This window comes from Schistocerca gregaria, chromosome 3 (assembly GCF_023897955.1).
Source record: "Schistocerca gregaria isolate iqSchGreg1 chromosome 3, iqSchGreg1.2, whole genome shotgun sequence".
NCBI lineage: Eukaryota > Metazoa > Arthropoda > Insecta > Orthoptera > Acrididae > Schistocerca > Schistocerca gregaria.
The window spans coordinates 747180999-747205924 of NC_064922.1; positions in this window are offsets into that span (position 1 = coordinate 747180999).

The window sequence follows — 24926 nt, forward strand, 5'->3', positions numbered from 1 at the left end:
TAATTCTCCATTCACCTCTGAGTGCTGCTCTCATTCAACCAGAAAATTAAATCCTCACACAATGTTACCAAATAGCTGACCTGTTAGAATATTCACATCACTTAACACCACAGTTATCAGTTAATAACCAAAATTACTTTTCTTCATTTCAGTATTACCACTTTAAGCTCATAATTCCTCAGAAAACAGTTCTTTGTAAGCCTTGCTTGTGTAAAGAGGTGAATAAATGAACTCCTGATAATAAGGTGTTGTTTGGTGTAACTGACCTGAACATCCACCTCACTAGTGGCCCTGAGTTGTAACGTCTACCGTTTTCGGCGTTTTGCTGTGTCTGCGGCCTCCACATCAGTTATTTTCGTGTGTATTACATGAACACAACATTTGAACAATGGCTTCAGCCCAACGCCTAGCGCCAGATTTTGTGATGGCATGCATCATGTTGCGGGTGATGTACACCTGCCAGGACTGCAACAAGATGCCTCTCACTCGATAATTACACTGATTTCACTGGACGTTTTCGAGCCTGCAACAATTAATGAGGTTAGGAGTGTGCATGACTCCAGCTATCACACGCCTTTGTTCCCACCACATATGCCCTCTCTCATCAATGGTGCAGGTATCTCTTATGGATCTCTGTGCAGTGTGGGACCAATGCCGATTTCTGCAAATGCTTCGTAGGACAACCTACCTCCACCAGGACAACGATTGTCCATGCCACAATCTGTGCAGTACCATGTGGATTCCTGCCATGTGGCTGGAACCGCTTTGTTCACAGGTCAACCTCCTCAGCATGTCACCACACCTGCGCCTGCCTTGGCTCAGCATCTACACATGCCTTCCTGCTTCAATACCTTGGCCTGCAACAGGAACAATAGCTTGTTATCTGTGCCTGACCTCCATCTCCAACCTACTGCCACACCTCAGTGTTTTGTGCCATGACATTCACCTTATCTGCACACCGTTATGAGTGGAGTGACTATGAAAAGTGAACATTCACACATTCTGTCCAACGTTCAACATCATTTTCCACTCTGTGCTTCTGGACAGTCCACACCTCCACAGCCTCCCTGCAACACAGGTGGCTCTGGCTCTGATCATATGTCGAGCTTTCCACAGACTAGCGTGTTTTCAAACTTTGAGCTTTTTCTCACCTGTCGCCCCCACACCAGCTCCAGTCAAGCTTCCGCTACCGTTCTCAGCACATCTTGGTGCCTCATCCATGTCAGTCTTCTGCAACACGTCAATCCAAACACACCCGCAACGTGTTGAACTTCCGCAACTGCAATCGACACATTACAGTGTCTCACCCACATTGGCCTTCCGCCTCGCGACGGATTGCGCTCAACCACAACACGTCACCTTCAAGCTGTCACCCGACGAGCTGTTGTCGCCACATACCCTGGTGACACACTCTCCTGGAACACTGCAGCAACAACAGCTCATTTCAGGCAGTGCCCCGACGAATTCAACTCAACCTGTTCTTCCGAACATTTTAGATCACTTACCAACGCTGCCGCCGTTCAACCCCAACAGGGCAACAATCTGGTTCAAAATTGTGGACGAAGTGTTCAACCATTACAAACTCGATGAGTCAACCAGATTTCTGTGCCTTATCACCCACCTGCACGACCAGGAGGACTTGATTGCTGACCTGGTCGACACCCCGGACTCAGCTACCCAGTACACTCTAGCCAAAAGACAGTTCTACGTCAGCTTGTGTGCTCAACTGAGACAGCAATACGGCAAGTGCTCCATGTCAAGCAAATAGGCAATGACAAACCTTCCCAACTCTGGAGATGGCTACGGGCCCTGTTCAGCGACGATATACTCTCTGACACAGCTCTCCTCACCATCTGGTCAGATAAACTACCTCCTCACATCCGCTTTGCTGTGGCTCAGACGTCTCCCAAACCTGTCGAGCAATGAATGACAATTACTGACAAACTACACGATGCATCACTGCTCTATTTCGCCAGCTACTTCCTACCTGGCAAGTCTCAGGTTCAGGCTCTTCATCCTGCTGCCGGAAGCGGACAGGGCCGCACTGTTCCGACTGTTCTGCTCGCTCCAGGAAGCAGTAAACAAGCAGCTGGGACATCACTCGCTCCGCCCATGGTCACAACCCCTCCTGCAACTGAACCTGCTGCGGCCACTGAACCTCGGCCACCGTCTCTGACAATGCACTTTCCGCAGGAACTGCAAACGCACTACCCACACTGTTACTTCCACACGCGGTTTGGTGAAGTGGCACAGAACTGTAGACCACCCTGCTGCTTCCCAAACAACAATCGCAGGTAGGTGCCGCCTCCTGCACACAACATGACAGGCACCTCCCAGTGTTCCATTCTGTCCGGAAACAATTGGATAATTACGGATGACTTTATATTAAAGACATTTCGTTGGGATACTTTTCCTAGTGGATGCAGGTGCCGATGTTCCGCTGCTGCCTATGTCCTTAGTGTCATTGAACATCCACCCTCATCATACTTCACTGCAAGCCGTGAATTCAACTAAACTACAATGCTCACGTTCAACCTCCCACGTCGTCTCACTCTTTGCAAACTGCAAACTCAAGTGGACTTTTTTAGTGTACGATATTGAGGAACCTATATGAGCCATTGACTTCTTGCGACACCACAAACTTTCACCGGACCTAGTGCGAAACACTGTGTTTCATCACCCTTCCAAAACTCACCTCCTCTGTGCTCTTTCGAGCAAACCCCCACGTGACACATAGGTCCAGGCTCATCCGTACATGCTAGTCTCTGTTGACGACGTTACAAAAAAAACACACAAGTGCCTTGTCGAGCTTGAAAACATCACTTGCCTATGCAAGGAAAACTTCAAGCTCTCCCTCCGGCTCGACAAAACTCAGCTCCCGCTCTCTGTCACAGCAAAAGAATTACAGACACTGCAGCAAGGACAGAGCAAGGTTACTAAGTGCACCGAATCTGCTTGTAGTCCCAGCAATCGAGCGTCCATGTGCTTACCTCCCGCTACCCCTTGCAACTGTGCTATCAAGTCTACCATAATGTGTACTGACAGTTCAACAGGGACCACACCCCCTAACGCAGCAGCATTTGACACTCGGCCGGACACAAGTGCGCTCGCGCGATGAGCGTCACATGTCCCCTCGTGGACAGTACCTCAAACTATGCAACTTCGGCTCCTGCGCCCCACCGTGCGACACAAACAGTGTACTCATGCTTAGCGCTTTGCCGGCGACTGTGCTGCCACAGGCCGCACCCTCAGACAATGGACTCACTAACACTTCACAAGCTCTACAGAGCTCACCCGAACACGGTGCCACTGCTTCAGGCCAGCGGCCATCTTGTCACGTTGACTCCTGAGACACTTCGCTGCCTCGTATCCGCTGAGTGGCTCCGAACACCAAGACCACGCCTTGCCTGTCCCGCCCGCCACCCATTGTAAACAAACAGCCTCCTGTGCCGCCAGCAACATTTCCGTTGTCACCAATGGCACAGTTCACAAGCTTCGCCTCACGCCAGGCCCCCCGATCTCTAGTAAACCCCGTTGACTTTGTCCCGAGGGCCTCTCCGACCTTAAAAAGCAGATTTCTGAACTTCTAAGCTCCGGCGTCATTGAACCCACCTGGTGCATGTGTGGAGACTACCATCGACTAAACGCACGAACAATTATGGACACCTACCCCGTACCCAACATTGTCGACTTTACCAGTTCCCTCGCAGGTGCGACCACGTTCTCTTTCGTTGATTGCAAACAGGCCTACTACCAGATCCCCATGGCACCTGATGACATCGAGAAGACAGCAATCACCACCCCAATCGGGTTATTTCAGTTTCGATTCATACCCTTGGGTCTGAAAAACGCAACCCAGACCTGGCAGCGCTTCATCAACGAAGTGCTATTCGACCTAAAATTCTGCTTTGCATACCTTGATGACATTCTTGTGTTCAGCTCCTCCATCAAGGACAACATTCGACATGTACAAACTGTTATGAATGCTCTCACGGCAGCAGGCATCGAGACCAACCAGGACAAATTGCAGCTACATCAACTGGCTGTCACTTTTCTTGGTTTTCGGGTCTCTGTCGATGGCATTTCACTGCTCCCTGAGAAGGTTCAAACAATACTAAACCTACCCAGACCTGCATCATTCAAAGAGCTCCGGCACTTTCTGGGGACGTTTCATTATTATTGCCGACATCTATCTCAGGCTGCGGAAATTGAGGTTTCACTGATGGATGCCTTGGCAGGCACCCACTCTTCTGGATCTCGGACCATTCCATGGACCCCTGCTATGACTGACTCTTTCACCTCCCTCAAAAGTCTTCTTGCCAAGGCCTGCACCATCACCCATCCTCATCCTAATGCACAGCTTTTCATCACCACAGACGCGAGCGATACTGCCACCAGCGCTGTCCTTACCCAGACAGTCGACAGCCAGACTTCGCCACTGCAGTTCTTCTCGCGCAAGCTCACCAACGCACAACGGAAATATTCCACGTTTGACAGGGAGTTGCTCGCGGTCTATGAAGCGATCAAGCATTTTAAGACTGATGTTGAGGGATGCCCTTTCTATGTTTTAACGGACCACAAACCCCTGGCTGCGACCATTACAAACCCGCCAGCAGACCCGCCTCCTCGCCGCTTCAGATACATGGACTTCATATCTCAGTTCACCACTGATGTCAGACACACAAAGAGTGCTAACAATATAGTTGCTGATCTCCTTTCATGAGTCGACGCTATTCATTTGCTGTTAGGCCTCTCTAAACTACCTAACCTCCAACCTGCTGACGAGGACACACAAAACCTGATTTCAGACTCTACCTCTTCACTACACTTCATCCTCACCACCTTCCCTGGCATTTCTGGTGAGACCTGGTGCGACAATAGTATGGGCACGTTATGCCCCCTCATCCCAACCACGCTCTGTCTTCAACGCACTGCATAATTTAGCCCACCCCAGTGTTTGTGCGGGTGCCCACCTCATTGTGGAGCACTTTGTGTGGAGAAATGTCAACATGGACTTCCAGCAATGGGCATGCTGCTGTGTGGCGTGCCAATGCTGCAAAGTACACAAGCACAATTCACACCCCCCTCGGAGCCTTTTCAATCCCTCCTGGGCGTTTCCAGCATATTCATATTGACATTGTCGGCCCTCTCCTCCTCCCCTCCCCCCCCCCCCCCCCCCCCCTCTAATGGCTTTCGTTATGTCTTCTCATCTATCGACCAAACAACTTGCTGGGTCAAGGCTGTCCCCTCTCCCCAATATTATGGCAGAAACTGTTGCTCTAACTTCTGCCGAGTCATGGGTATTGCGTTTTGGATGTCCAGACAGTTTGAGTCAGCCCTGTTCAACAAGATTTGTAACATCTGCAGCATTCAGCGCATCCGTACCACAGCATATCACCCGCAAAGTAACGGGCTAGTTGAGCACTGGCACCACACTTTCAAGGCAGCTCTTCGATGCCACGAGTCTCTATGGACGGAGGCCCTTCCCCTTGTGCTACTTGGCATTCATGCGATCTATAAGGAAGACCTCAAGGGCACAATAGCTGAGTTCGTATATGGCCAGAACATTGTTCTTCCCAGGCGAACTTGTGAGCCCTTCTGCTTCTCTCCCTCAGTCTGACTTACCTTCCTTTGTGGACCGCATCAGACGCCACTTCATCAGCGTCCATATCCCTCTGCCTGCCAGCCACTCCCACCCTAAGGTTCACGTCCTGAAATCTCTGGACAATTGCAAATACGTCATGCTCCAGGATGACACTGTCCGTGCTCCCCTCCAACCTCCATATACTGGCCCGTACCGAGTTCTCTGGCGCTCAGGCAGCACCTATGACATCCAGATAAAAGATTCAGCTGTCACAGTCTCTATCAACAGACTTAAGCCTGCTCATGTCGAGCCTTCTTCTACCCCCCTTCAGGCCACGACCATGCCACTCACTGTCGTGGCTCTTGACGCTCCGACCATTCCCTCCAGCTCCATTCGTCAAGCTCTCCTCCGACCATGCTCCCCACTCCAGTCATGCACTCCGTCGAGTAACCCCATGCTCCCCATGTCGAGCTTACCTACGATCACGCCCTCACAGCCGGGCCCTTTGCTGGTCCCTTCAACCTCTCCCCCTTTGCCTGCCTCACCCTGTCGAGTTTTCTCACCCCCCCCCCCCCCCCCATCTTGAACGAGCCCTTACTTGAGGTGTTTGTGCCTGTTCCCCTGGACATAATCCACAACACCTCTATGATACTACGTGATGATACACTGTTTGTTGTGTGTTTCCCTTCGTCCGGTGCTCATAACACAACCTCCACCATTCCCTGCCACCTGGTGAAATGTGTTTCCCTCTCACCCGACATTGACCTGGACATTCTTTGTGTGTTTGCCACACCCACCGGAGACGCCATCGTCGTCATTCTATTCCTCCTGGTGGCCGGGTGGCCAGACCTTCCTTCATGACAGTTACCCACACAGCTCCCTGACGACGTTGTCTAGCTGACCATGGTCCAGCTCTCACAGACCACCCATGCCGATGAAATAGTCACCCTCCCCCCCCCCCCCCCCCCCCCGCCCCCAGCCTCTCAAGAGTACTCCGTACTGCGGGTGGGGGGTGGGGGTGGGGGGGCTACGTGGTGCCAATGAGGTCAACACCAGTATCAATCTGAGTATCGTCTTTGAACTAAGTTAAACATTATCTTTGTGCAGTTCTGCCATCCAGTTCTTCTTAAGCCTTGCTTGTGTAAAGAGGTGAATAAATGAACTCCTGATAATAAGGTGTTGTTTGGTGTAACTGACCCGAACATCCACCTCACAGTAATCTTTTTCATTACTCAATCTTGTCGACCAGCTCCATTATTTTATTTATATTTTTTACCTTGTTAGCTAGTGGAGTGTGTTCTCAAAAAATATTCCTACTGCCGAGACAGGCTCCCTAACCATTAAGACCCTAACATTATTCATTATTTCGTTATTTCATTATTGCTTCATTACCTAATTAATAAACACCTGCTCTACTTATCCAATGCAAAATTGATTCTACTGAAAAACACTCCACAGTAACAGATCCTTATGCTAACACAAACTTAACTCTTATTACTGATCAGACTAAATTATCACTTAGAATAATTATTATTTCACTGTATTCCATCACACTGCTCAAGATTCTAGCCAGAAGAATGATCCACATAAAAATGTTGCTTATTCTTTCCACAAACATTACTCCCAGCAATTACACTCCTGGAAATTGAAATAAGAACACCGTGACTTCATTGTCCCAGGAAGGGGAAACTTTATTGACTCATTCCTGGGGTCAGATACATCACATGATCACACTGACAGAACCACAGGCACATAGACACAGGCAACAAAGCATGCACAATGTCGGCACTAGTACAGTGTATATCCACCTTTCGCAGCAATGCAGGCTGCTATTCTCCCATGGAGACGATCGTAGAGATGCTGGATGTAGTCCTGTGGAACGGCTAGCCATGCCATTTCCACCTGGCGCCTCAGTTGGACCAGCGTTCGTGCTGGACGTGCAGACCGCGTGAGACGACGCTTCATCCAGTCCCAAACATGCTCAATGGGGGATAGATCCGGAGATCTTGCTGGCCAGGGTAGTTGACTTATACCTTCTAGAGCACGTTGGGTGGCACGGGATACATGCGGACGTGCATTGTCCTGTTGGAACAGCAAGTTCCCTTTCCGGTCTAGGAATGGTACAACGATGGGTTCGATGACGGTTTGGATGTACCGTGCACTATGCAGTGTCCCCTCGACGATCACCAGAGGTGTACGGCCTGTGTAGCAGATCGCTCCCCACACCATGATGCCGGGTGTTGGCCCTGTGTGCCTCGGTCGTATGCAGTCCTGATTGTGGCGCTCACCTGCACGGCGCCAAACACGCATACGACCATCATTGGCACCAAGGCGGAAGCGACTCTCATCGCTGAAGACAACACGTCTCCATTCGTCCCTCCATTTACGCCTGTCGCGACACCACTGGAGCGGGCTGCACGATGTTGGGGCATGAGCGGAAGACGGCCTAACGGTGTGCGGGACCGTAGCCCAGCTTCATGGAGACGGTTGCGAATGGTCCTCGCCGATACCCCAGGAGCAACAGTGTCCCTAATTTGCTGGGAAGTGGCGGTGTAGTCCCCTACGGCACTGCGTAGGATCCTACGGTCTTGGCGTGCATCCGTGCGTCGCTGCGGTCCGGTCCCAGGTCGACGGGCACGTGCACCTTCCGCCGAACACTGGCGACAACATCGATGTACTGTGGAAACCTCACGCCCCACGTGTTGAGCAATTCGGCGGTACGTCCACCCGGCCTCCCGCATGCCCACTATACGCCCTCGCTCAAAGTCCGTCAACTGCACATACGGTTCACGTCCACGCTGTCGCGGCATGCTACCAGTGTTAACGATTGCGATGGAGCTCCGTATGCCACGGCAAACTGGCTGACACTGACGGCAGCGGTGCACAAATGCTGCGCAGCTAGCGCCATTCGACGGCCAACACCGCGGTTCCTGGTGTGTCCGCTGTGCAGTGCGTATGATCATTGCTTGGACAGCCCTCTCGCAATGTCCGGAGCAAGTATGGTGGGTCTGACACACCGGTGTCAATGTGTTCTGTTTTCCATTTCCAGGAGTGTATGTTTAAAGTATAATTTCCTTAGTGTTAGAAGACGCTGTACGATGGCATGCTTCTATAGGTAGATTGTTTTCTCTATATATTGATTGCACTCAACACAAACACTTCTATTATACTACAATTAATATTACGACCTAGTATTCAAGATGGTTTTTTTTTTTTTTTTGTTTTTTTCTCCATATTGCCTCTGCTGCCACACCAAACTATACTAATTTTACACATGAGCTGATTACTTCAGATGTGAATTATAGTTTTCAAATAACCTGAATTTTCTCTGCCACCTATGCTGACTCCTTTTATTTTCTGTTTATCTTACCTCATTTAAAGAAATTCTTTAACCATGACAGCAATTTACTTTCATTATTTCATTAAACCAGAATAAACTCAGTATCTCATAGATTTTTATCAAATACCATTGCTGTTTTCTTGCCTTTCTTTCCTTCTTCTTATGATTCCATTACTTATCACTAACAAACATAATACACATATATTTGTAGATAACAGTAGATAAACCTTTTCTAAAATATTCCTATACTAAAGTATTCTACTGAAAGTTGAAGAAAGAATGTTTCTGATTCACTTATAAACTACAGATAGGATAGGAGAAGTTTGACTGCCTCAGGAAACATGAAAAATGAGACAGACAGCTGGGGTAAGCATTATCGCCACATGATGAATCCAACACAGTATGTTGAACCCCCTACTTGTTTGTAGGTCTTACTTCTGGTCCAATACACACTTCATTCTCATAACAAAATCAATACTGCTTCTTCTCTGATGATGTTTCTGGGTCTCTCATTGTACATAAGCTCACACAGGGCATATCCTGTCAATTTGTTCCATCAGTTGTTGGTAATATTTTCAAAATTCGCATGTGACCCGCCCAAGCAGTGTGTTTCTTACCACAATCAGTCCTGCTTGTGTTTCACTCATGTTATCTTGTGGAAAATAGGTAGAAATCTTTTTTTGTTTTATATTTTGCATTGCCATACAGTGTTCAAACCTGTATGAAACAAATTGTGGGCCTATGTCAGACAAAAGTGATTTTAGTACCCCAACATTATAAAAGGAATCAGATGTCAACTTCTCAGTTATAGCATTAGTATTTGTCTTCATAATTGGATACAGTTTTACATAGGTTGAGAATGTGTTCAAAACAGTGAAAATATATTTACAACCTTCTGTAGATGCAGGCAACGCTTCTAGAAGGTCAACTGCTGTAAGCTCTGTAGGTTTGCTAGGAAGGACAGAATGCATTAAGCCTTTTGATGGCATAACTGTTGTCTTTACTCTCTAACATTTATCACATCTTTCTAGTCTCTGCTTAACCCGTCTCCACAAGTTGTTAAATATTACTGTCTCCTGTATTTTAGCTACTAATTTCCTGGTCCCATGATGTCCATAACTCTCATGAAAGTAGCCAATAAATTTATCAATATGTTGGCCAGGAAAACATAACTTCCAGTCCTGATCATTCAGATTTTTCCTCCTAAACAACAACTATTTATGTACAGTATAGTACTGTTTCTCCTTTCGCCTGTTGTCTGAATTGTAATACTGCTTTGGATCTCCATTCTGCTCTCTTCTCATTTGCTAGCAAATTTTCCTAATAAGCTTCTTATCCTTCACTCCCTGCAAATAAAACAAAATTACCTGTTATTCACAGTTCTCACTACTGTCAGTATCCTTCTTACCTGGTGGCATCCTAGATAACATGTTAGCCACAATATTGTCTTCTCCTTTTACGTACCTTACCTCCAAGTTGATTTGTTGCAAATACAAAGCCCACCTAGTTAACCTGGTGTTTTTCAGCATGCACTTCTAAAAGTAACTCAAAGCCTTATGATCTGTGTATATTATGGTCTTATGTCCACACAAATAGTACTGAAACTTTTGAAATCCAAAAATAATTTCCAAAGCCATCTGAAATGTAATAATTCTTTTCATGTGGTGGTAATCTTCTACTAGCAAAAGCATTAGTTTTGTGTTCAACCCCCATCTCAGTAGGTACAAATTGGAAAATTTCTATCCCCAAACCACAAAAACTCGCACCAGTACTCATACAGGAAGGCAGTGAAAAATTTACTATTTACTAATTCTTTTTTCAGTCTCTGAAAAGCCTCTTCACACTCCTCTGTCCAATTTCACACCACATTCTTTTTCAACAAATTACCAAGGCAAGGAAGATTAAATGACCATCTGATATGAACTTTTGGTAGAAGTCAAACAAGCCCAACATAGGTGACTGTAGGCTTTCCCGGTGTAAACTATTGATGAAGGTTTCTCGGGTCTCCAGCCAGGTGATAGTGTTGATATCTTGTGATGTTTCGGGAAGTGTCATATTACCCATCTTCTGGCGAAGTGTTGAGATTTGTGGAGAGCGGGCTATTTATATGCACAGTCTCCCCCCTCCATTGGACCTCCAGTGGCTGCAGTGGACCAGCAGCATGCGCGCAGTAGAGGGGATGGCGGTTGCCCCCAGCGGCTGCATTCGGTTCTTCGTGTAAGCCTTCTGTCTGCATCCGCTGCAGAGGACATTGACGGGCACCCTCCCGATGGATTGCCACTATCACAGGGTTCCATGGTGCATTGAGTTGGTATCCCCCATCTCTGTTGACCAGATTGTCGTGAATCCTTATTTTTATGGCTTCTTTGATAACACTTTCCCAAAAGCCAGATGCTCGGCACAGTACCTTCATGTTTTCGAAGTTGAAGGTGTGTTCTTCATTTTTGCTGTGTGCTGGTATGGCTGATTTTTCTGTGTGATCTAGTCGCACACATCTGATATGTTCTTCGCAGTGTTTAGATATGCAGCACTGTGTTTGCCCAATGTATTGTTTTCCACATTTGCACGGTATGCTGTATGCTCCTGGTGAGTTAAGATTCTGCACATCTTTGGCAGAACCTAGGAGCTCCCTCGTCTTTGGTGGTGGTTGGAGAATGGTTTTGATATTGTATTTGCCCATAAGTCATGCAATTTTGGCCGATAGCGGACCCACGTATGGAAGGAATGTGAGCCGTTTCTCTTCTTCTTCTTCTTCTTCTTCTTCTTCTTCTTCTTCTTCGCCATCTTCTTCTGTGGTTCTCACTGCTTCCTTCTTCCTTTTAAGTGCCCTGTTGATCTGCATTTCACTTTAGCCATTTTGGTGAAAGACTTCCCTCAGGTGTTGCAGCTTGGATGGTAGCTTGTCTTTGTCACAGACGGCGTGTGCCCTATGTACCAGGGTGGTCAGTACTGTTTGTCTTTGTGCTGGATGGTGGCAGCTTGTTGCATGAAGGTATAGGTTTGTGTGTGTCTTTTTCCTATGTACTACATGGCCTAGTGAACCATCTGCCTTCCTCTTAATTAAAATGTCAAGGAAGGGGAGGCATCCATTTTCCTTTATTTCCATTGTAAATTTGGTGTTTGGGTAGATGCTGTTGAGGTGTTCAAGAAACTCATCTAGTGCCTGTTTGCCATGTCCCCACACGACCAAAGTGCCGTCAACATAGCAGAAGAAGTCTGGCAGTTTTAAGGGCCACCTCCTCAAAATGTTCCATATACAGGTTTGCAATCGCTGGAGCCAATAGGGAGCCCATGGGAAAGAAAAGAGAAGGAAATACAGTTTTCAAAGGGAATCATACACTGCTGTTCAAGACCATCAAGGAGTGTGTAATGGTGAAATTCGATGATGCATGAGAATGCGGTTCCGCCGTTCATTATTGGCATTTACAACATTGGGCATTGGACGTAGCCAGAAATCTCGACTGTACAAACTTTACAGCTTCACTAGGATTTATTACTAATTTGAAAAAGGAGTTTAGGATAACATCACACCATATCACTTTGCTCCAAGCACGAAAAGATAAGGATGACGAAGAAGAGCTGATTGAAAGAGCTCAAACGTTTGTTGCTGACGTCAGTGAGCATATCATGAGGGAAAACATCAATATTAGTTCTGTATGGAACTGTGATCAGAGTCAGTTCAACTACGAACTTTAATTTTGACAGAAAACTATCCATGAAAGGCGAGAGAAACACTGTCGCGATGTTGTAATCAGTTAACTGTGCAACATCTAGTTACACAATCAATGTTGTTATATCAACGGATGGACAATTGGCAGACAAACTCTATATTTGCTTCCAAGAATCCAGTGGAAAGTTTGGACCCCACGTGTCAAGGGAAACAGAAACGCGCTGCCCTCTAAATGTCATTGTCGATGCAAATGTGAGTGGGAAGATGACGAAACAACATCTGAAGACATTTTTTCTGTCAGTTTTGAATTGACATTTGTCAAGAAAGTCATTAGTACTTTGTGACTCCTGGTCTGGACATAAGGATGAACGAGTATTACTGGAAGCATCTGGCAGAAAACATGTAGATTTAAAAATCATTCTGCCTAAAACTACAAAATATGCACAACCTCTGGATGTGTATTTCTTCAGGCAATATAAAATATTTGCCAAGAGAATAACAGATTTCATTGAACTACATTCCAGTAATATGCAGCCGAAATTACATGACAAATTCTTTATCATGAATATGCATTCTGTCATTTACAATCAGTTATCTGTGGGAGTATACAGACCAATGCTTCATTACGCGTGACAGAATGCTTGTTACGATATTGGTGAACCAGTGAACAACTTCAAGAGTATCACTGACATGTCGTTCAACACTGATATTATAGAATGTGCAAATATGCTATGCGATCAACTTGCATTTCTGTGCGTTTTGCAGTCATTCATATTGCTCAGAGCATTTTATTGACATTCCACATTTACATTTATAGTTAAGATTGCTGCATTGTGTATGGCATCTAGAATTACATCTACAGTGATATCTAGAGCATGACTGCAGAGTTTTGCAGAAAAACGACACCCACCAGCACATTCAGGGGTACATAATGGCCCTGTAACCAAACATTCATAGAGATCAGTTTGTTTGAGCCCAAGTACTTTCCTGGTTAGTAGATAAATCTAGGGGGAAAAGTCATATCACAAAACCAATAGTAAAATGGCTATCTGATCATGACATGCAGCATCTTGTGTTAAATGTTGAAAATTGTCAGGATAAAAAATCTATTAAATCTGAGTACAGTAGGGTAATAAATAAGTCAAAAATTGAGAAATTCAGGAAATTGATCAAAGACATGCAATGGATAGATGTTTACAATACATTTGACTCAAATGGAAAATACAAAGCATTCATTAATAAAGTTTCCTCCACTTTTGAAAATTGTTTTCCTCTAAAGGTAACTCAAATGTCACAGAAGTTGACAAACAAACTGTGGATTGCACAAGGAATAAAGATCATGTAGGACAAAAAGGAGACTGTAAGTACTATCTAGGAGCAACTCTGATGTTAGAATTGTAATGTATTACAAAGGATACCGCAAAATACTGAAGCAAGTAATCCAGAAATCGAAGCAGCTTCATTATGAGAAAAAGATAATTACATCAGGTAACAAAATAAAAACTGTATGGGATACTGGGAAGACAGAGACAGGTGGGGTCAAAAAAGAAGAGGAATAGATAGCTCTAAAAATAAATAAGACTTTGGTAACAAATACATGTAGTGTTGCAAACCTCTTAAACGGGTACTTCATTTCTATTACTGACAGCTTGGGGTTATCAGGTTCAGTAAACAGTGCAATGGAGTATCTGAGACCAGTCTTTAAAAATAACTTCATTAAAATGGAAATGACACTCATGTATCTCAAAGAGGTAGCATCCATCATAAAATCCTTAAAATCTAAGTATTCCAGTGAGTATGATAGCATACCAATAAAGTTAATCAAAGAGTGCTCATGCGAGTTGAGTTCCATCTTAAAATATTTGTGTAATCACTCTCTTATCAATGGAACATTTCCAGACTGACTAAAATATGTTGAAGTTAAGCCTCTCTACAAGAAGGGTCATAAAGAGATGCTATCAAACTATTGACCAATTTCACTTTTGCCTGCTTTCTCAAAATATCTGAAAAGGTTGTGTTCAAGCATCTCCTTAAGCATCTAACTGCAAATAATATATTGTCCAAGTCACAGTTTCGATTTCTGAAGGATTCTGATATAGGGAAAGCTATTTACACTAACTGTGTGAATGTACTTAGTTCATTAGATAATAAATTAGAGGCTACTGGCAGTTTCTGTGTTCTCTTGTGTACATTCATGACCTCTCATCTGCTACATTGCCAGATGCTAAGTTTGTTTTGTTTGCAGATGATACAAACATTGCAATAAGTAGCAAGAGAAGTACAGATTTAGAAATAGCTGCAAATCAAATTTTCACTGACATTAATAAGTGGTTTAAAGATAATTCACTGTCATTAAACTTTGAGAAGACCCACTATATGCAATTCAGAACTTATAAGAGATTTCCTTCCAGCATGAGTATAATATATGAAGACATGCAGATCAAAGAGGTTGACAGTGCTAAATTTCTAGGATTACAACTAATAATAAATTCAGTTGGGAAGGACATACCACAGAATTGCTTTAGTGCCTAAACAAGTCTGTATTTGCCATGAGAATGGTGTCAGATGTAGGAGATATAAGTATAAAAAAACTTGCATACTTTGCTTACTTTCATTCTATTATGTCACATGAGATCATATTCCGGGGAAACTCATCAAACTGAGCAAATGTTATTAGGGTACAAAAGTGTGTGATAAGAATCAATTGTGGTGTAAATTTGAGAATATATTGTAGAAACCTGTTCAAGGAACTTTGCATTCTAACCACTCCTTCTCAGTATATTTGTTCCTTAATGAAATTTATTGCAAGTAATACATCTCTATTTCCAACCAATAGATCAATACTAGGAATAAGAACAATCTGCATAAAGACCTAAAATCACTTACCTTGGTCCAAAAAGGGATCCAATATTCAGGAACACACATTTTCAATAAATTGCCAGCAAGCATTAATAACTTGGTTTCAGATAAAGTGCGGTTTAAACAGAGTTTGAAAGACTTTTTGATAGGCAACTTCTTCTACTCCATAGATAAATATCTTAACAGAGACTGTTAAGCCAGCTTAAGTAAAAATATCTGTTAGATTTCAGTTTTGACAACACTTGGTCACAATGTTCGGGAATAGGTATTTTGCTTATGATAAATTTATTAATAGTGATTTGATTTGATTTGATTTATTTCATGTTCCATAGGTCCAACTGTGTTGGGTGCACAAGAATGTGGAACAAGTCAGTTTTTCACAAATACAATATGATAACCTTATAGCATATACAGACATTTGAGTACATAATTACATAAAAATTTATACAGTGAATTCTTTGAGCAGCAATACAGTAACAAGAAAATACATTAAAGCACTACAGAAAATAGATACAGAGCATGCACAGATACAGAGCTCAAGTTAAATAACATTCTTGGTGGCATTATGTCAATTTGTATTATATAATATTAAAATTTTACAATTTATTTAGTTAAAAATTCATCTAGACTGTAAAAAGCTTTTTCTAGCAGAAATATTTTTTAGTGCCTTCTTAAACTTACTCTTGTTATGAACCTCTGTCTCTATTTCAGAAGGAAGAGCATTGAATAGTTTTGTTCCAGTGTAGTGGACACCCTTTTGTGCAAAGCTCAAATTTCTTTGCTCACTGTGTATGTTATTCTTCCTCCATGTATTATGATCATGATAATTGCTATTTGGCTGAAATATCTCTATATTTTTACAAACGAAACACATTAGAGAAAAATATATTGGCATGTAATTGTGTATAATTTAAGTTTTCGAAAGCTATTTCTACACGAGTCTCTTGGGTGCATTCCACATATAATTCTTAAAGCTCGCTTCTGTGCAATGAACACTTTCCTTGCTAATGGCTGGTTGCCCCCAAAAATAATGCCGTATTCAATGAGTGAGTGAAAATGGCCATAGTATGCCACTTTTGCAGTGTTAGGTTCGACACATGTAGTGACAACCCATAAAGTATATGTAGCAGAGCTGAGCCTCTTACAGATATGTATAATATGTGAAGACCAGTTCATTTTCTTGTCAATGTGCACTCCAAGAAATTTTGTTGTTTCCAATCTTTCTATTGGCTGATTACCACATGCCACTCTGATCTGTCTCTCTTTTTCTGTTTTTGTACAGAACTGAATAAAGTTTGTCTTACTGGAATTTAATGAGAGACCATTCAGCTTGAACCAATTAACCACATCTGAGAGTATGTGATTAACGAGTTCCTCAGGATTGCTGTCTGTTCTGCTGCACATAAAAATTGTGGTATCATCAGCAAATAATGTAAATTTACATGGCAGGCTTGTACATGATGGTAGATCATTTATAAAAATCAGGAATAATAGCGGCCCAAGAATTGAGCCCTGAGGCACTCCACATGTAATGGAACTCCATTCAGAATGTGAGGAAACGTCACGTACTCCACCTGAGCTATTCAAGACAACTTTTTGTTTTCTGTGTTGGATGTATGACTGTAGCCAATTGCCTGCAACACCACTTATTCCTACTAATTTTGTTTTTTGCCAGAGAATCTGGTGATCAACACAGTCAAACGCTTTGCATTAATCACAGAAGACACCAAGTGCTAGCATTTTTTCATTAAGGGTTTCTAAGACTTCATTTGCAAGTGCATAGACTGCATCTTCTGTTGAACGGCCCTTTTGAAAGCCAAATTGGCTCTAGCTGAGAACTCCATTCTTCATGAGATGATCAGTAATTCTTACATGTATTTGCTTTTCTAGAATTTTTGAGAAATCTGTCAGAAAAGAGATAGGTCAGTAGTTAGTTAGTTCAGCTTTATCGCCCATTTTGTACAGGGGATTCACAATGGCATACTTAAGTCTACTGGGAACAACACCTTTCTGAAGGGAAGCATTGAAAATATGACAGAGAATGTCCCTTATCCATGCACAAGAATATTTCAATAAATTACTAGATATATTATCAACCCCTGCAGAATTCTTACTTTTTAAAGACATGATGAGTTTTTGAATTTCTTCTACAGTGACAGAATTAAGGCGTATTTCTGAAATTGTGTTTGAATATACTGCTTGACAAAGAGTTAAAGCTTCATCAACATTGGGCTTGCAACCAATCTGTTGAGTTACTGATATGAATTGTTTATTAAAAATCTTTGCCACAGTTTTGGGGTTGTCTACTAGGGTACCTTCATATCTAATTTTATTTGCATCTTCTTTGCTTGTTGTATCTCTTCCTGTTTCTTTTTTTACAATGCTCCAAATTGTTTTTATTTTAGTATTAGAATTATCTATTTTCTTCTCATAATAAAGGGCTTTTGATTTCCGTATAAGTTTCTTTAAAATTTTGCAGTATAATCTATAGTGTTCCTATTTTTCTACATCTTTACATAATCTTATTGCAGCATATGTTTCCCTTTTGGTTTTACATGACTGTTTTATACCTTTTGTAATCCAAGGCTTACTTACAGAATTGGAGGCATTGTTTCTGACCCACTTCTTGCGGAATATTTCTTCAAAAAGAGGACAGAATTCATTTATAAAACAGTTAAATTTAATATCAACATTATCATAGCTATATACTAAATACCAATCCATTTGCTGCAAGCTATTGTTGAAAGTTTCTTTTGCCTCTCCAATCATTACTCTTATGAATTTCCATTGAGGAAATTCTTTTTTGAACAGATTAACACCATAAAGAGTGAGAATTTGCCCATCATGATCTGGAAGACCACTTGTAACCTGCCTGACAGTATAATTCTCATGTCTACTTAAATCTAAAAAAAAATGTTATCAATCATAATTTGGGACTCAGATGTAATTCTTGTTTTGAAGTTTATTACTGATATCAGATTATGTAAGGTCATCACAATCTCAAAGTCAATTTTATTCTTATTTTCTGTCGTAAAGTTTATATTGAAATCACCTAAAACTACAATATCCTTTGCTTTTGAAGGTAACCCTGACAGAAGGAGTTCCATTAAATGTAGAAAAGTCCTTATGTCACCTGAAGGAGCCCTGTAGACAGCCAACATTATAATTGTGTAGAATTTTGTTATTATTTCTGTTGCACATACCTCAAATTGTTGTTCCGCAACACAATATTTCTTAATATCTATAGCTTTGTATGCTACACTATCCTTAACATAAATTGCTATGCCACGTTTGTCTTTACTTAGCCTACAGTAGTAGGTTACTAAACTATAACTTACTTTAGATGGCAAGGCACATTTATCAGTAACATGGTGCTCAGTTAAGCACAAAATCTGAGCATTATTTATACTGTCCTTCTCATTAATGTTAATAAGAAGTTGATCTGTATTGTTTAAGAGGCCCCTTACATTTTGATGAAAGAAAGATTTGCCTTCCTCTTGCTTCTTCATTCTATTAGTGCTGTTACCTGACAGAGGATCCACTGGAGTCTGTATTGAGACAGAAGGGAGGAGACACTTGACACTGCCTTCTGTTGTCCCTTCTTTTTCTTCAGGCACAAATCGTTGAGATGAGAAGGAGGCTCAGCACTTCTTCTGCTCAACAGCATTCTATTTGTTGTTGTCGATAGTGATGCTGTTTCTGAAACTTCAAATGTTGATTCTACCACTACTGATGCATTTTCTCGTAAACTTGCAGTCTTCTCGTTTTTCTTGTTTTCATCTAAAATAATATTTGGATGATGAGAAATTGTAGTTCTTTCATTGTTAAAATTGCTGTTCACTGTTCTTTCTGTTAAGTGCATAACAGTGTTCCAGTCTGACAGTGTGTTAATTCTGTAAATATTAGCTGTTCCAGTTTACTGCATTACTGCATTGTATTAACATATTTTGACTATCTCCTGACAAATGATCAGGGTAGGAAGTATTATATTCAAATGTTTTATGTTTTTATGTTATATTGTTTGACATGTTCCACACCCACAAGAATCATCTCATTTTTTGGGTCTATGGAACGAAACTGAATCTAATCTAATCTAAAAGAATGATGGGTCATTGGGACATTCTGTGTACAAATCCGCCCCCTCCCCCCCCCCCCCCCCCCCCACACACACACATATCTATATCTCCACGCATCTACCTGCCATCAACCCACACAAACCGCCTGTGTTCTTAGTACCTTAATACATTGGGCACATGTAATATCAGACAGTGAAAACCTCCACACAGAATTAGAACACTTGGAGAAGGTTTTTAAACAGAATTTCTACACCTCACACAAAATAAGGAAGGTCGTGCACAGCTATAATAACAAGAAGCATTGCACTGAGGACACTAATGAGAACCAAATATCAATTGCAGTCCTTCAGTATACCAGGAATGTGTCTTCTAAAATAGGTAGATTGCTTCGGAAAAATAAAATCAAGGCAATCCTCCGTCCACCAGTGAAGAGCTTGGCCCTGGCTGGATACATTAAAAACACCTTACAACTGAAAAAAGCAGGTGGTTACAAAATCCCCTGTGAGTGTGGTGCAGCATATATAGGCCAGTCAACAGAAACTGCCCAGGAGCAATGTACAGAACATGAAAGATACACCCGAATTCAGCAACTGTTAAAATCAGCAGTAGCAGTACACTGTATTTCCTTGGAACAATCAATGGAATATGTCAGAACAAAAATGTTAACTCCATTTTACAGTTTTTAGGATTCAGTAATCAATGGATTGGTGGAAATAAGGCTTTCATTAATCTTATAAATGGTTACAATGGCTTTCAAATGGACAAAATTTGGAGTCCTATGATTAAAATTATCCAGTCATAGTGGAAATGATGGGATCATTCAATAATCAGTGATTAGATCTTGTCCCACTTTCACCACTGAGGGCAGCACATACATCCTGGCTATTCCACGCATGTAATCACCTGACTCATGCACCGAAAAAAAACAGCACATTTCACATGTGCGTGATTCGGCATAAATATTGTGAATGAACCTGGGATCTTCAGTAGTTGTCTGTGCACCTGAAGATAGGTAGACTTCTTTTAGTGGGTGAAAGTCTATGGGGTCTGACTGCACACCCATAAATTATTAGAAAAAAATTGTGTCCTATTTTTAACCAAGAAATTGAGAGAAGCAGTTTCTAGAATCACAAGCACCTAACTAATGGTGAATGTCAGTAATGCCATTGTTAAATGGGTATTATGACTGGAAGAACAATGTCTGGAAGAAAAATTGTTGTTGTTGTTGTGGTCTTCAGTCCTGAGACTGGTTTGATGCAGCTCTCCATGCTACTCTATCCTGTGCAAGCTTCTTCATCTCCCAGTACCTACTGCAACCTACATCCTTCTGAATCTGCTTGGTGTATTCATCTCTTGGTCTCCCTCTATGATTTTTTCCCTCCACGATGCCCTCCAATACTAAATTGGTGATCCCTTGATGCCTCAGAACAAGTCCTGCCAACCGATCCCTTCTTCTAGTCAAGTTGTGCCACAAACTTCTCTTCTCCCCAATCCTATTCAACACCTCCTCATTAGTTATGTGATACACCCATCTAATCTTCAGCATTCTTCTGTAGCAACCACATTTCGAAAGCTTCTATTCTCTTCTTGTCTAAACTATTTATCACCCATGTTTCACTTCCATACATGGCTACACTCCATACAAATACTTTCAGAAACGACTTCCTAACACTTAAATCAATACTCGATGTTAACAAATTTCTCTTCTCCAGAAACGCTTTCCTTGCCAATGCCAATTTACATTTCAACAGCTCTTCCAAGTCCTTTGCTCTGTCTGACAGAATTACAATGTCATCTGCGAACCTCAATGTTTTTATTTCTCCACCATGGACTTTAATACCTACTCCAAATTTTTCTTTTGTTTCCTTTATTGTTTCCTCAATATACAGATTGAATAACATCAGGGACTGGCCACAACTCTGTCTCACTCCCTTCCCAACTGCTGCTTCCCTTTCATGCCCCTTGACTGTTATAACTGCCATCTGATTATTGTACAAATTGTAAATAGCCTTTCGCTCCCTGTATTTTACCCCTGACACCTTTAGAATTTGAAAGAGAGTATTCCATTCAACATTGTCAAAAGCTTTCTCTAAGTCTACAAATGCTAGAAATGTAGGTTTGCCCTTTCTTTCTCTAGCTTCTAAGATAAGTCGTAGGGTCAGCATTGCCTCACATGTTCCAACATCTCTGCGAAATCCAAACTGATCTTCACCAAGGTTGGCTTCTACCAGTTTTTCCATTCGTCTGTAAACAATACACGATAGTATTTTGCAGCTGTGACTTATTAAACTGATAGTTCGGTAATTTTCACATCTGTAAACACCTGCTTTCTTTGTGATTGGAATTATTATATTCTTCCTGAAGTCTGAGGGTATTTCGACTGTCTCATACATCTTGATCACCAAACAGTAGAGTTTTGTCAAGACTGGCTCTCCCAAGGCCGTCAGTAGCTGTAATGGAATGTTGTCTACTCCCAGGGCCTTGTTTTGACTCAGGTCTTTCAGTGCTCTGTCAAACTCTTCACACAGTATCATATCTCCCATTTCATCTTCATCTACATCCTCTTCCATTTCCATAATATTGTCCTCAAGTACATCACCCTTGTATAGACCCTCTATATACTCCGTCCACCTTTCTGCTTTCCCTTCTTTGCTTAGAACTGGGTTTCCATCTGAGCTCTTGATATTCATACAAGTGGCTCTCTTTTCTCCAAAGGTCTCTTTAATTTTCCTGTAGGCAGTCTCTATCTTATCCCTAGTGAGATAAGCCTCTACATCCTTACATCTGTCCTCTAGCCATCCCTGCTTAGCCATTTTACACTTCCTGTTGATCTCATTTTTGAGACATTTGTATTCCTCTTCCCTGCTTCATTTACTGTGTTTTTTTTTATATTTTCCCCTTATATCAATTAAATTCAATATTTCTTCTGTTACCCAAGGATTTCTACTAGCCCTCGTCTTTTTACCTACTTGATCCTCTGCTGCCTTCACTACTTCATCCCTCAAAGCTACCCATCCTTCTTCTACTGTATTTCTTTCCCCCATTCCTGTCAATTGTTCCCTTATACTCTCTCTGAATCTCTGTACAACCTCTGGTTTAGTCAGTTTATCCAGGTCCCATCCGCTTAAATTCCCACCTTTTTGCAGTTTCTTCAGTTTTTATCTACAGTTCATAAGCAATAGATAGTGGTCAGAGTCCACATCTGCACCTGGAAATGTCTTACAATTTAAAACCTGGTTCCTAAATCTCTGTCTTACCATTATATAATCTATCTGATACCTTCTAGTATCTCCAGGATTCTTCCATGTATACATCCTTCTTTCATGATTCTTGAACCAAGTGTTAGCTATGTTTAAGCTATGCTCTGTGCAAAATTCTACCAGGCGGCTTTCTCTTTCATTCCTCTCCCCCAATCCATATTCACCCACTATGTTTCCTTCTCTCCCTTTTCCTACTGACGAATTCCAGTCACCCACAATTATTAAATTTTCGTCTCCTTTTACTATCTGAATAATTTCTTTTATCTCATCATACATTCCATCAATTTCTTCATCTGCAGAGCTAGTTAGCATATAAACTTGTACTACTGTAGTAGACTTGGGCTTCATATCTATCTTGGCCACAATAATGTGTTCACTATGCTGTTTGTAGTAGCTTACCCGCATGCCTATTTTTTTTTTATTGATTATTAAACCTACTCCTGCATTACCCCTATTTGATTTTGTTTTTATAACCCTGTATTCACCTGACCAAAAGTCTTGTTCCTCCTGCCACCAAACTTCACTAATTCCCACTATATCTAAATTTAACCTATCCATTTCCCTTTTCAAATTTTCTAACCTACCTGCCCAATTAAGGGATCTGACATTCCACGCTCCGATCCGTAGAACGCCAGTTTTCTTTGTCCTGATAACAACGTCCTCGAGTAGTCCTCGCCCGGAGATCCGAATGGGGTACTATTTTACCTCCGGAATGTTTTACCCAAGAGGACGCCATCATCATTTAACCATACAGTAAAGCTGTGTGCCCTCGGGAAAAATTATGGCTGTAGTTTCCCCTTGCTTTCAGCCGTTCGCAGTACCAGCACAGCAAGGCCGTTTTGGTTAGTGTTGCAAGGCCAGATCAGTCAATCATCCAGACTGTTGACCCTACAACTACTGAAAAGGCTGATGCTCCTCTTCAGGAACCATACGTTTGTCTGGCCTCTCAACAGATATCCCTCTGTTGTGGTTCCACCTACAGTACGGCCATCTTTCGCAGAGGCACGCAAGCCTCTCCACCAATGGCAAGGTCCATGGTTCATGGGGGTAGGTAGTGATTTATAGAACTCAATAAAATCCAGTTTCAGTGCTACATTAAAAATGTAGAATTCCCTGAGATTTTATGAAATTCCTGGAATTCCCTGAGATTTCTATAATTTTCCAGGTAAAATGTAATTCCCTGAGGATTCCAGATTTTCCAGAAGAATTGCCTCCCTGTTTAGCTCATACTCTTACAAAGACCCATACTATGCAGTTCCAAAGAAATAAAAATTACTTATAGGTACAGGAAATACACTCCTGGAAATTGAAATAATTGGGGGGACAGATCCGGAGATCTTGCTGGCCAGGGTAGTTGACTTACACCTTCTAGAGCACGTTGGGTGGCACGGGATACATGCGGACTTGCATTGTCCTGTTGGAACAGCAAGTTCCCTTGCCGGTCTAGGAATGGTAGAACGATGGGTTCGATGACGGTTTAGATGTACCGTGCACTATTCAGTGTCCCCTCGACGATCACCAGAGGTGTACGGCCAGTGTAGGAGATCGCTCCCCACACCATGATGCCGGGTGTTGGCCCTGTGTGCCTCGGTCGTATGCAGTCCTGATTGTGGCGCTCACCTGCACGGCGCCAAACACGCATACGACCATCATTGGCACCAAGGCAGAAGCGACTCTCATCGCTGAAGACGACACGTCTCCATTCGTCCCTCGATTCACGCCTGTCGCGACACCACTGGAGGCGGGCTGCACGATGTTAGGGCGTGAGCGGAAGACGGCCTAACGGTGTGCGGGACCGTAGCCCAGCTTCATGGAGACGGTTGCGAATGGTCCTCGCCGATACCCCAGGAGCAACAGTGTCCCTAATTTGCTGGGCAGTGGCGGTGCGGTCCCCTACGGCACTGCGTAGGATCCTACGGTCTTGGCGTGCATCCGTGCATCACTGCGGTCCGGTCCCAGGTCGACGGGCACATGCACCTTCCGCCGACCACTGGTGACAACATCGATGTACTGTGGAGACCTCATGCCCCACGTGTTGAGCAATTCGGCGGTACGTCTACCCAGCCTCCCGCATGCCCACTATACGCCCTCTCTCAAAGTCCGTCAACTGCACATACGGTTCACGTCCACGCTGTCG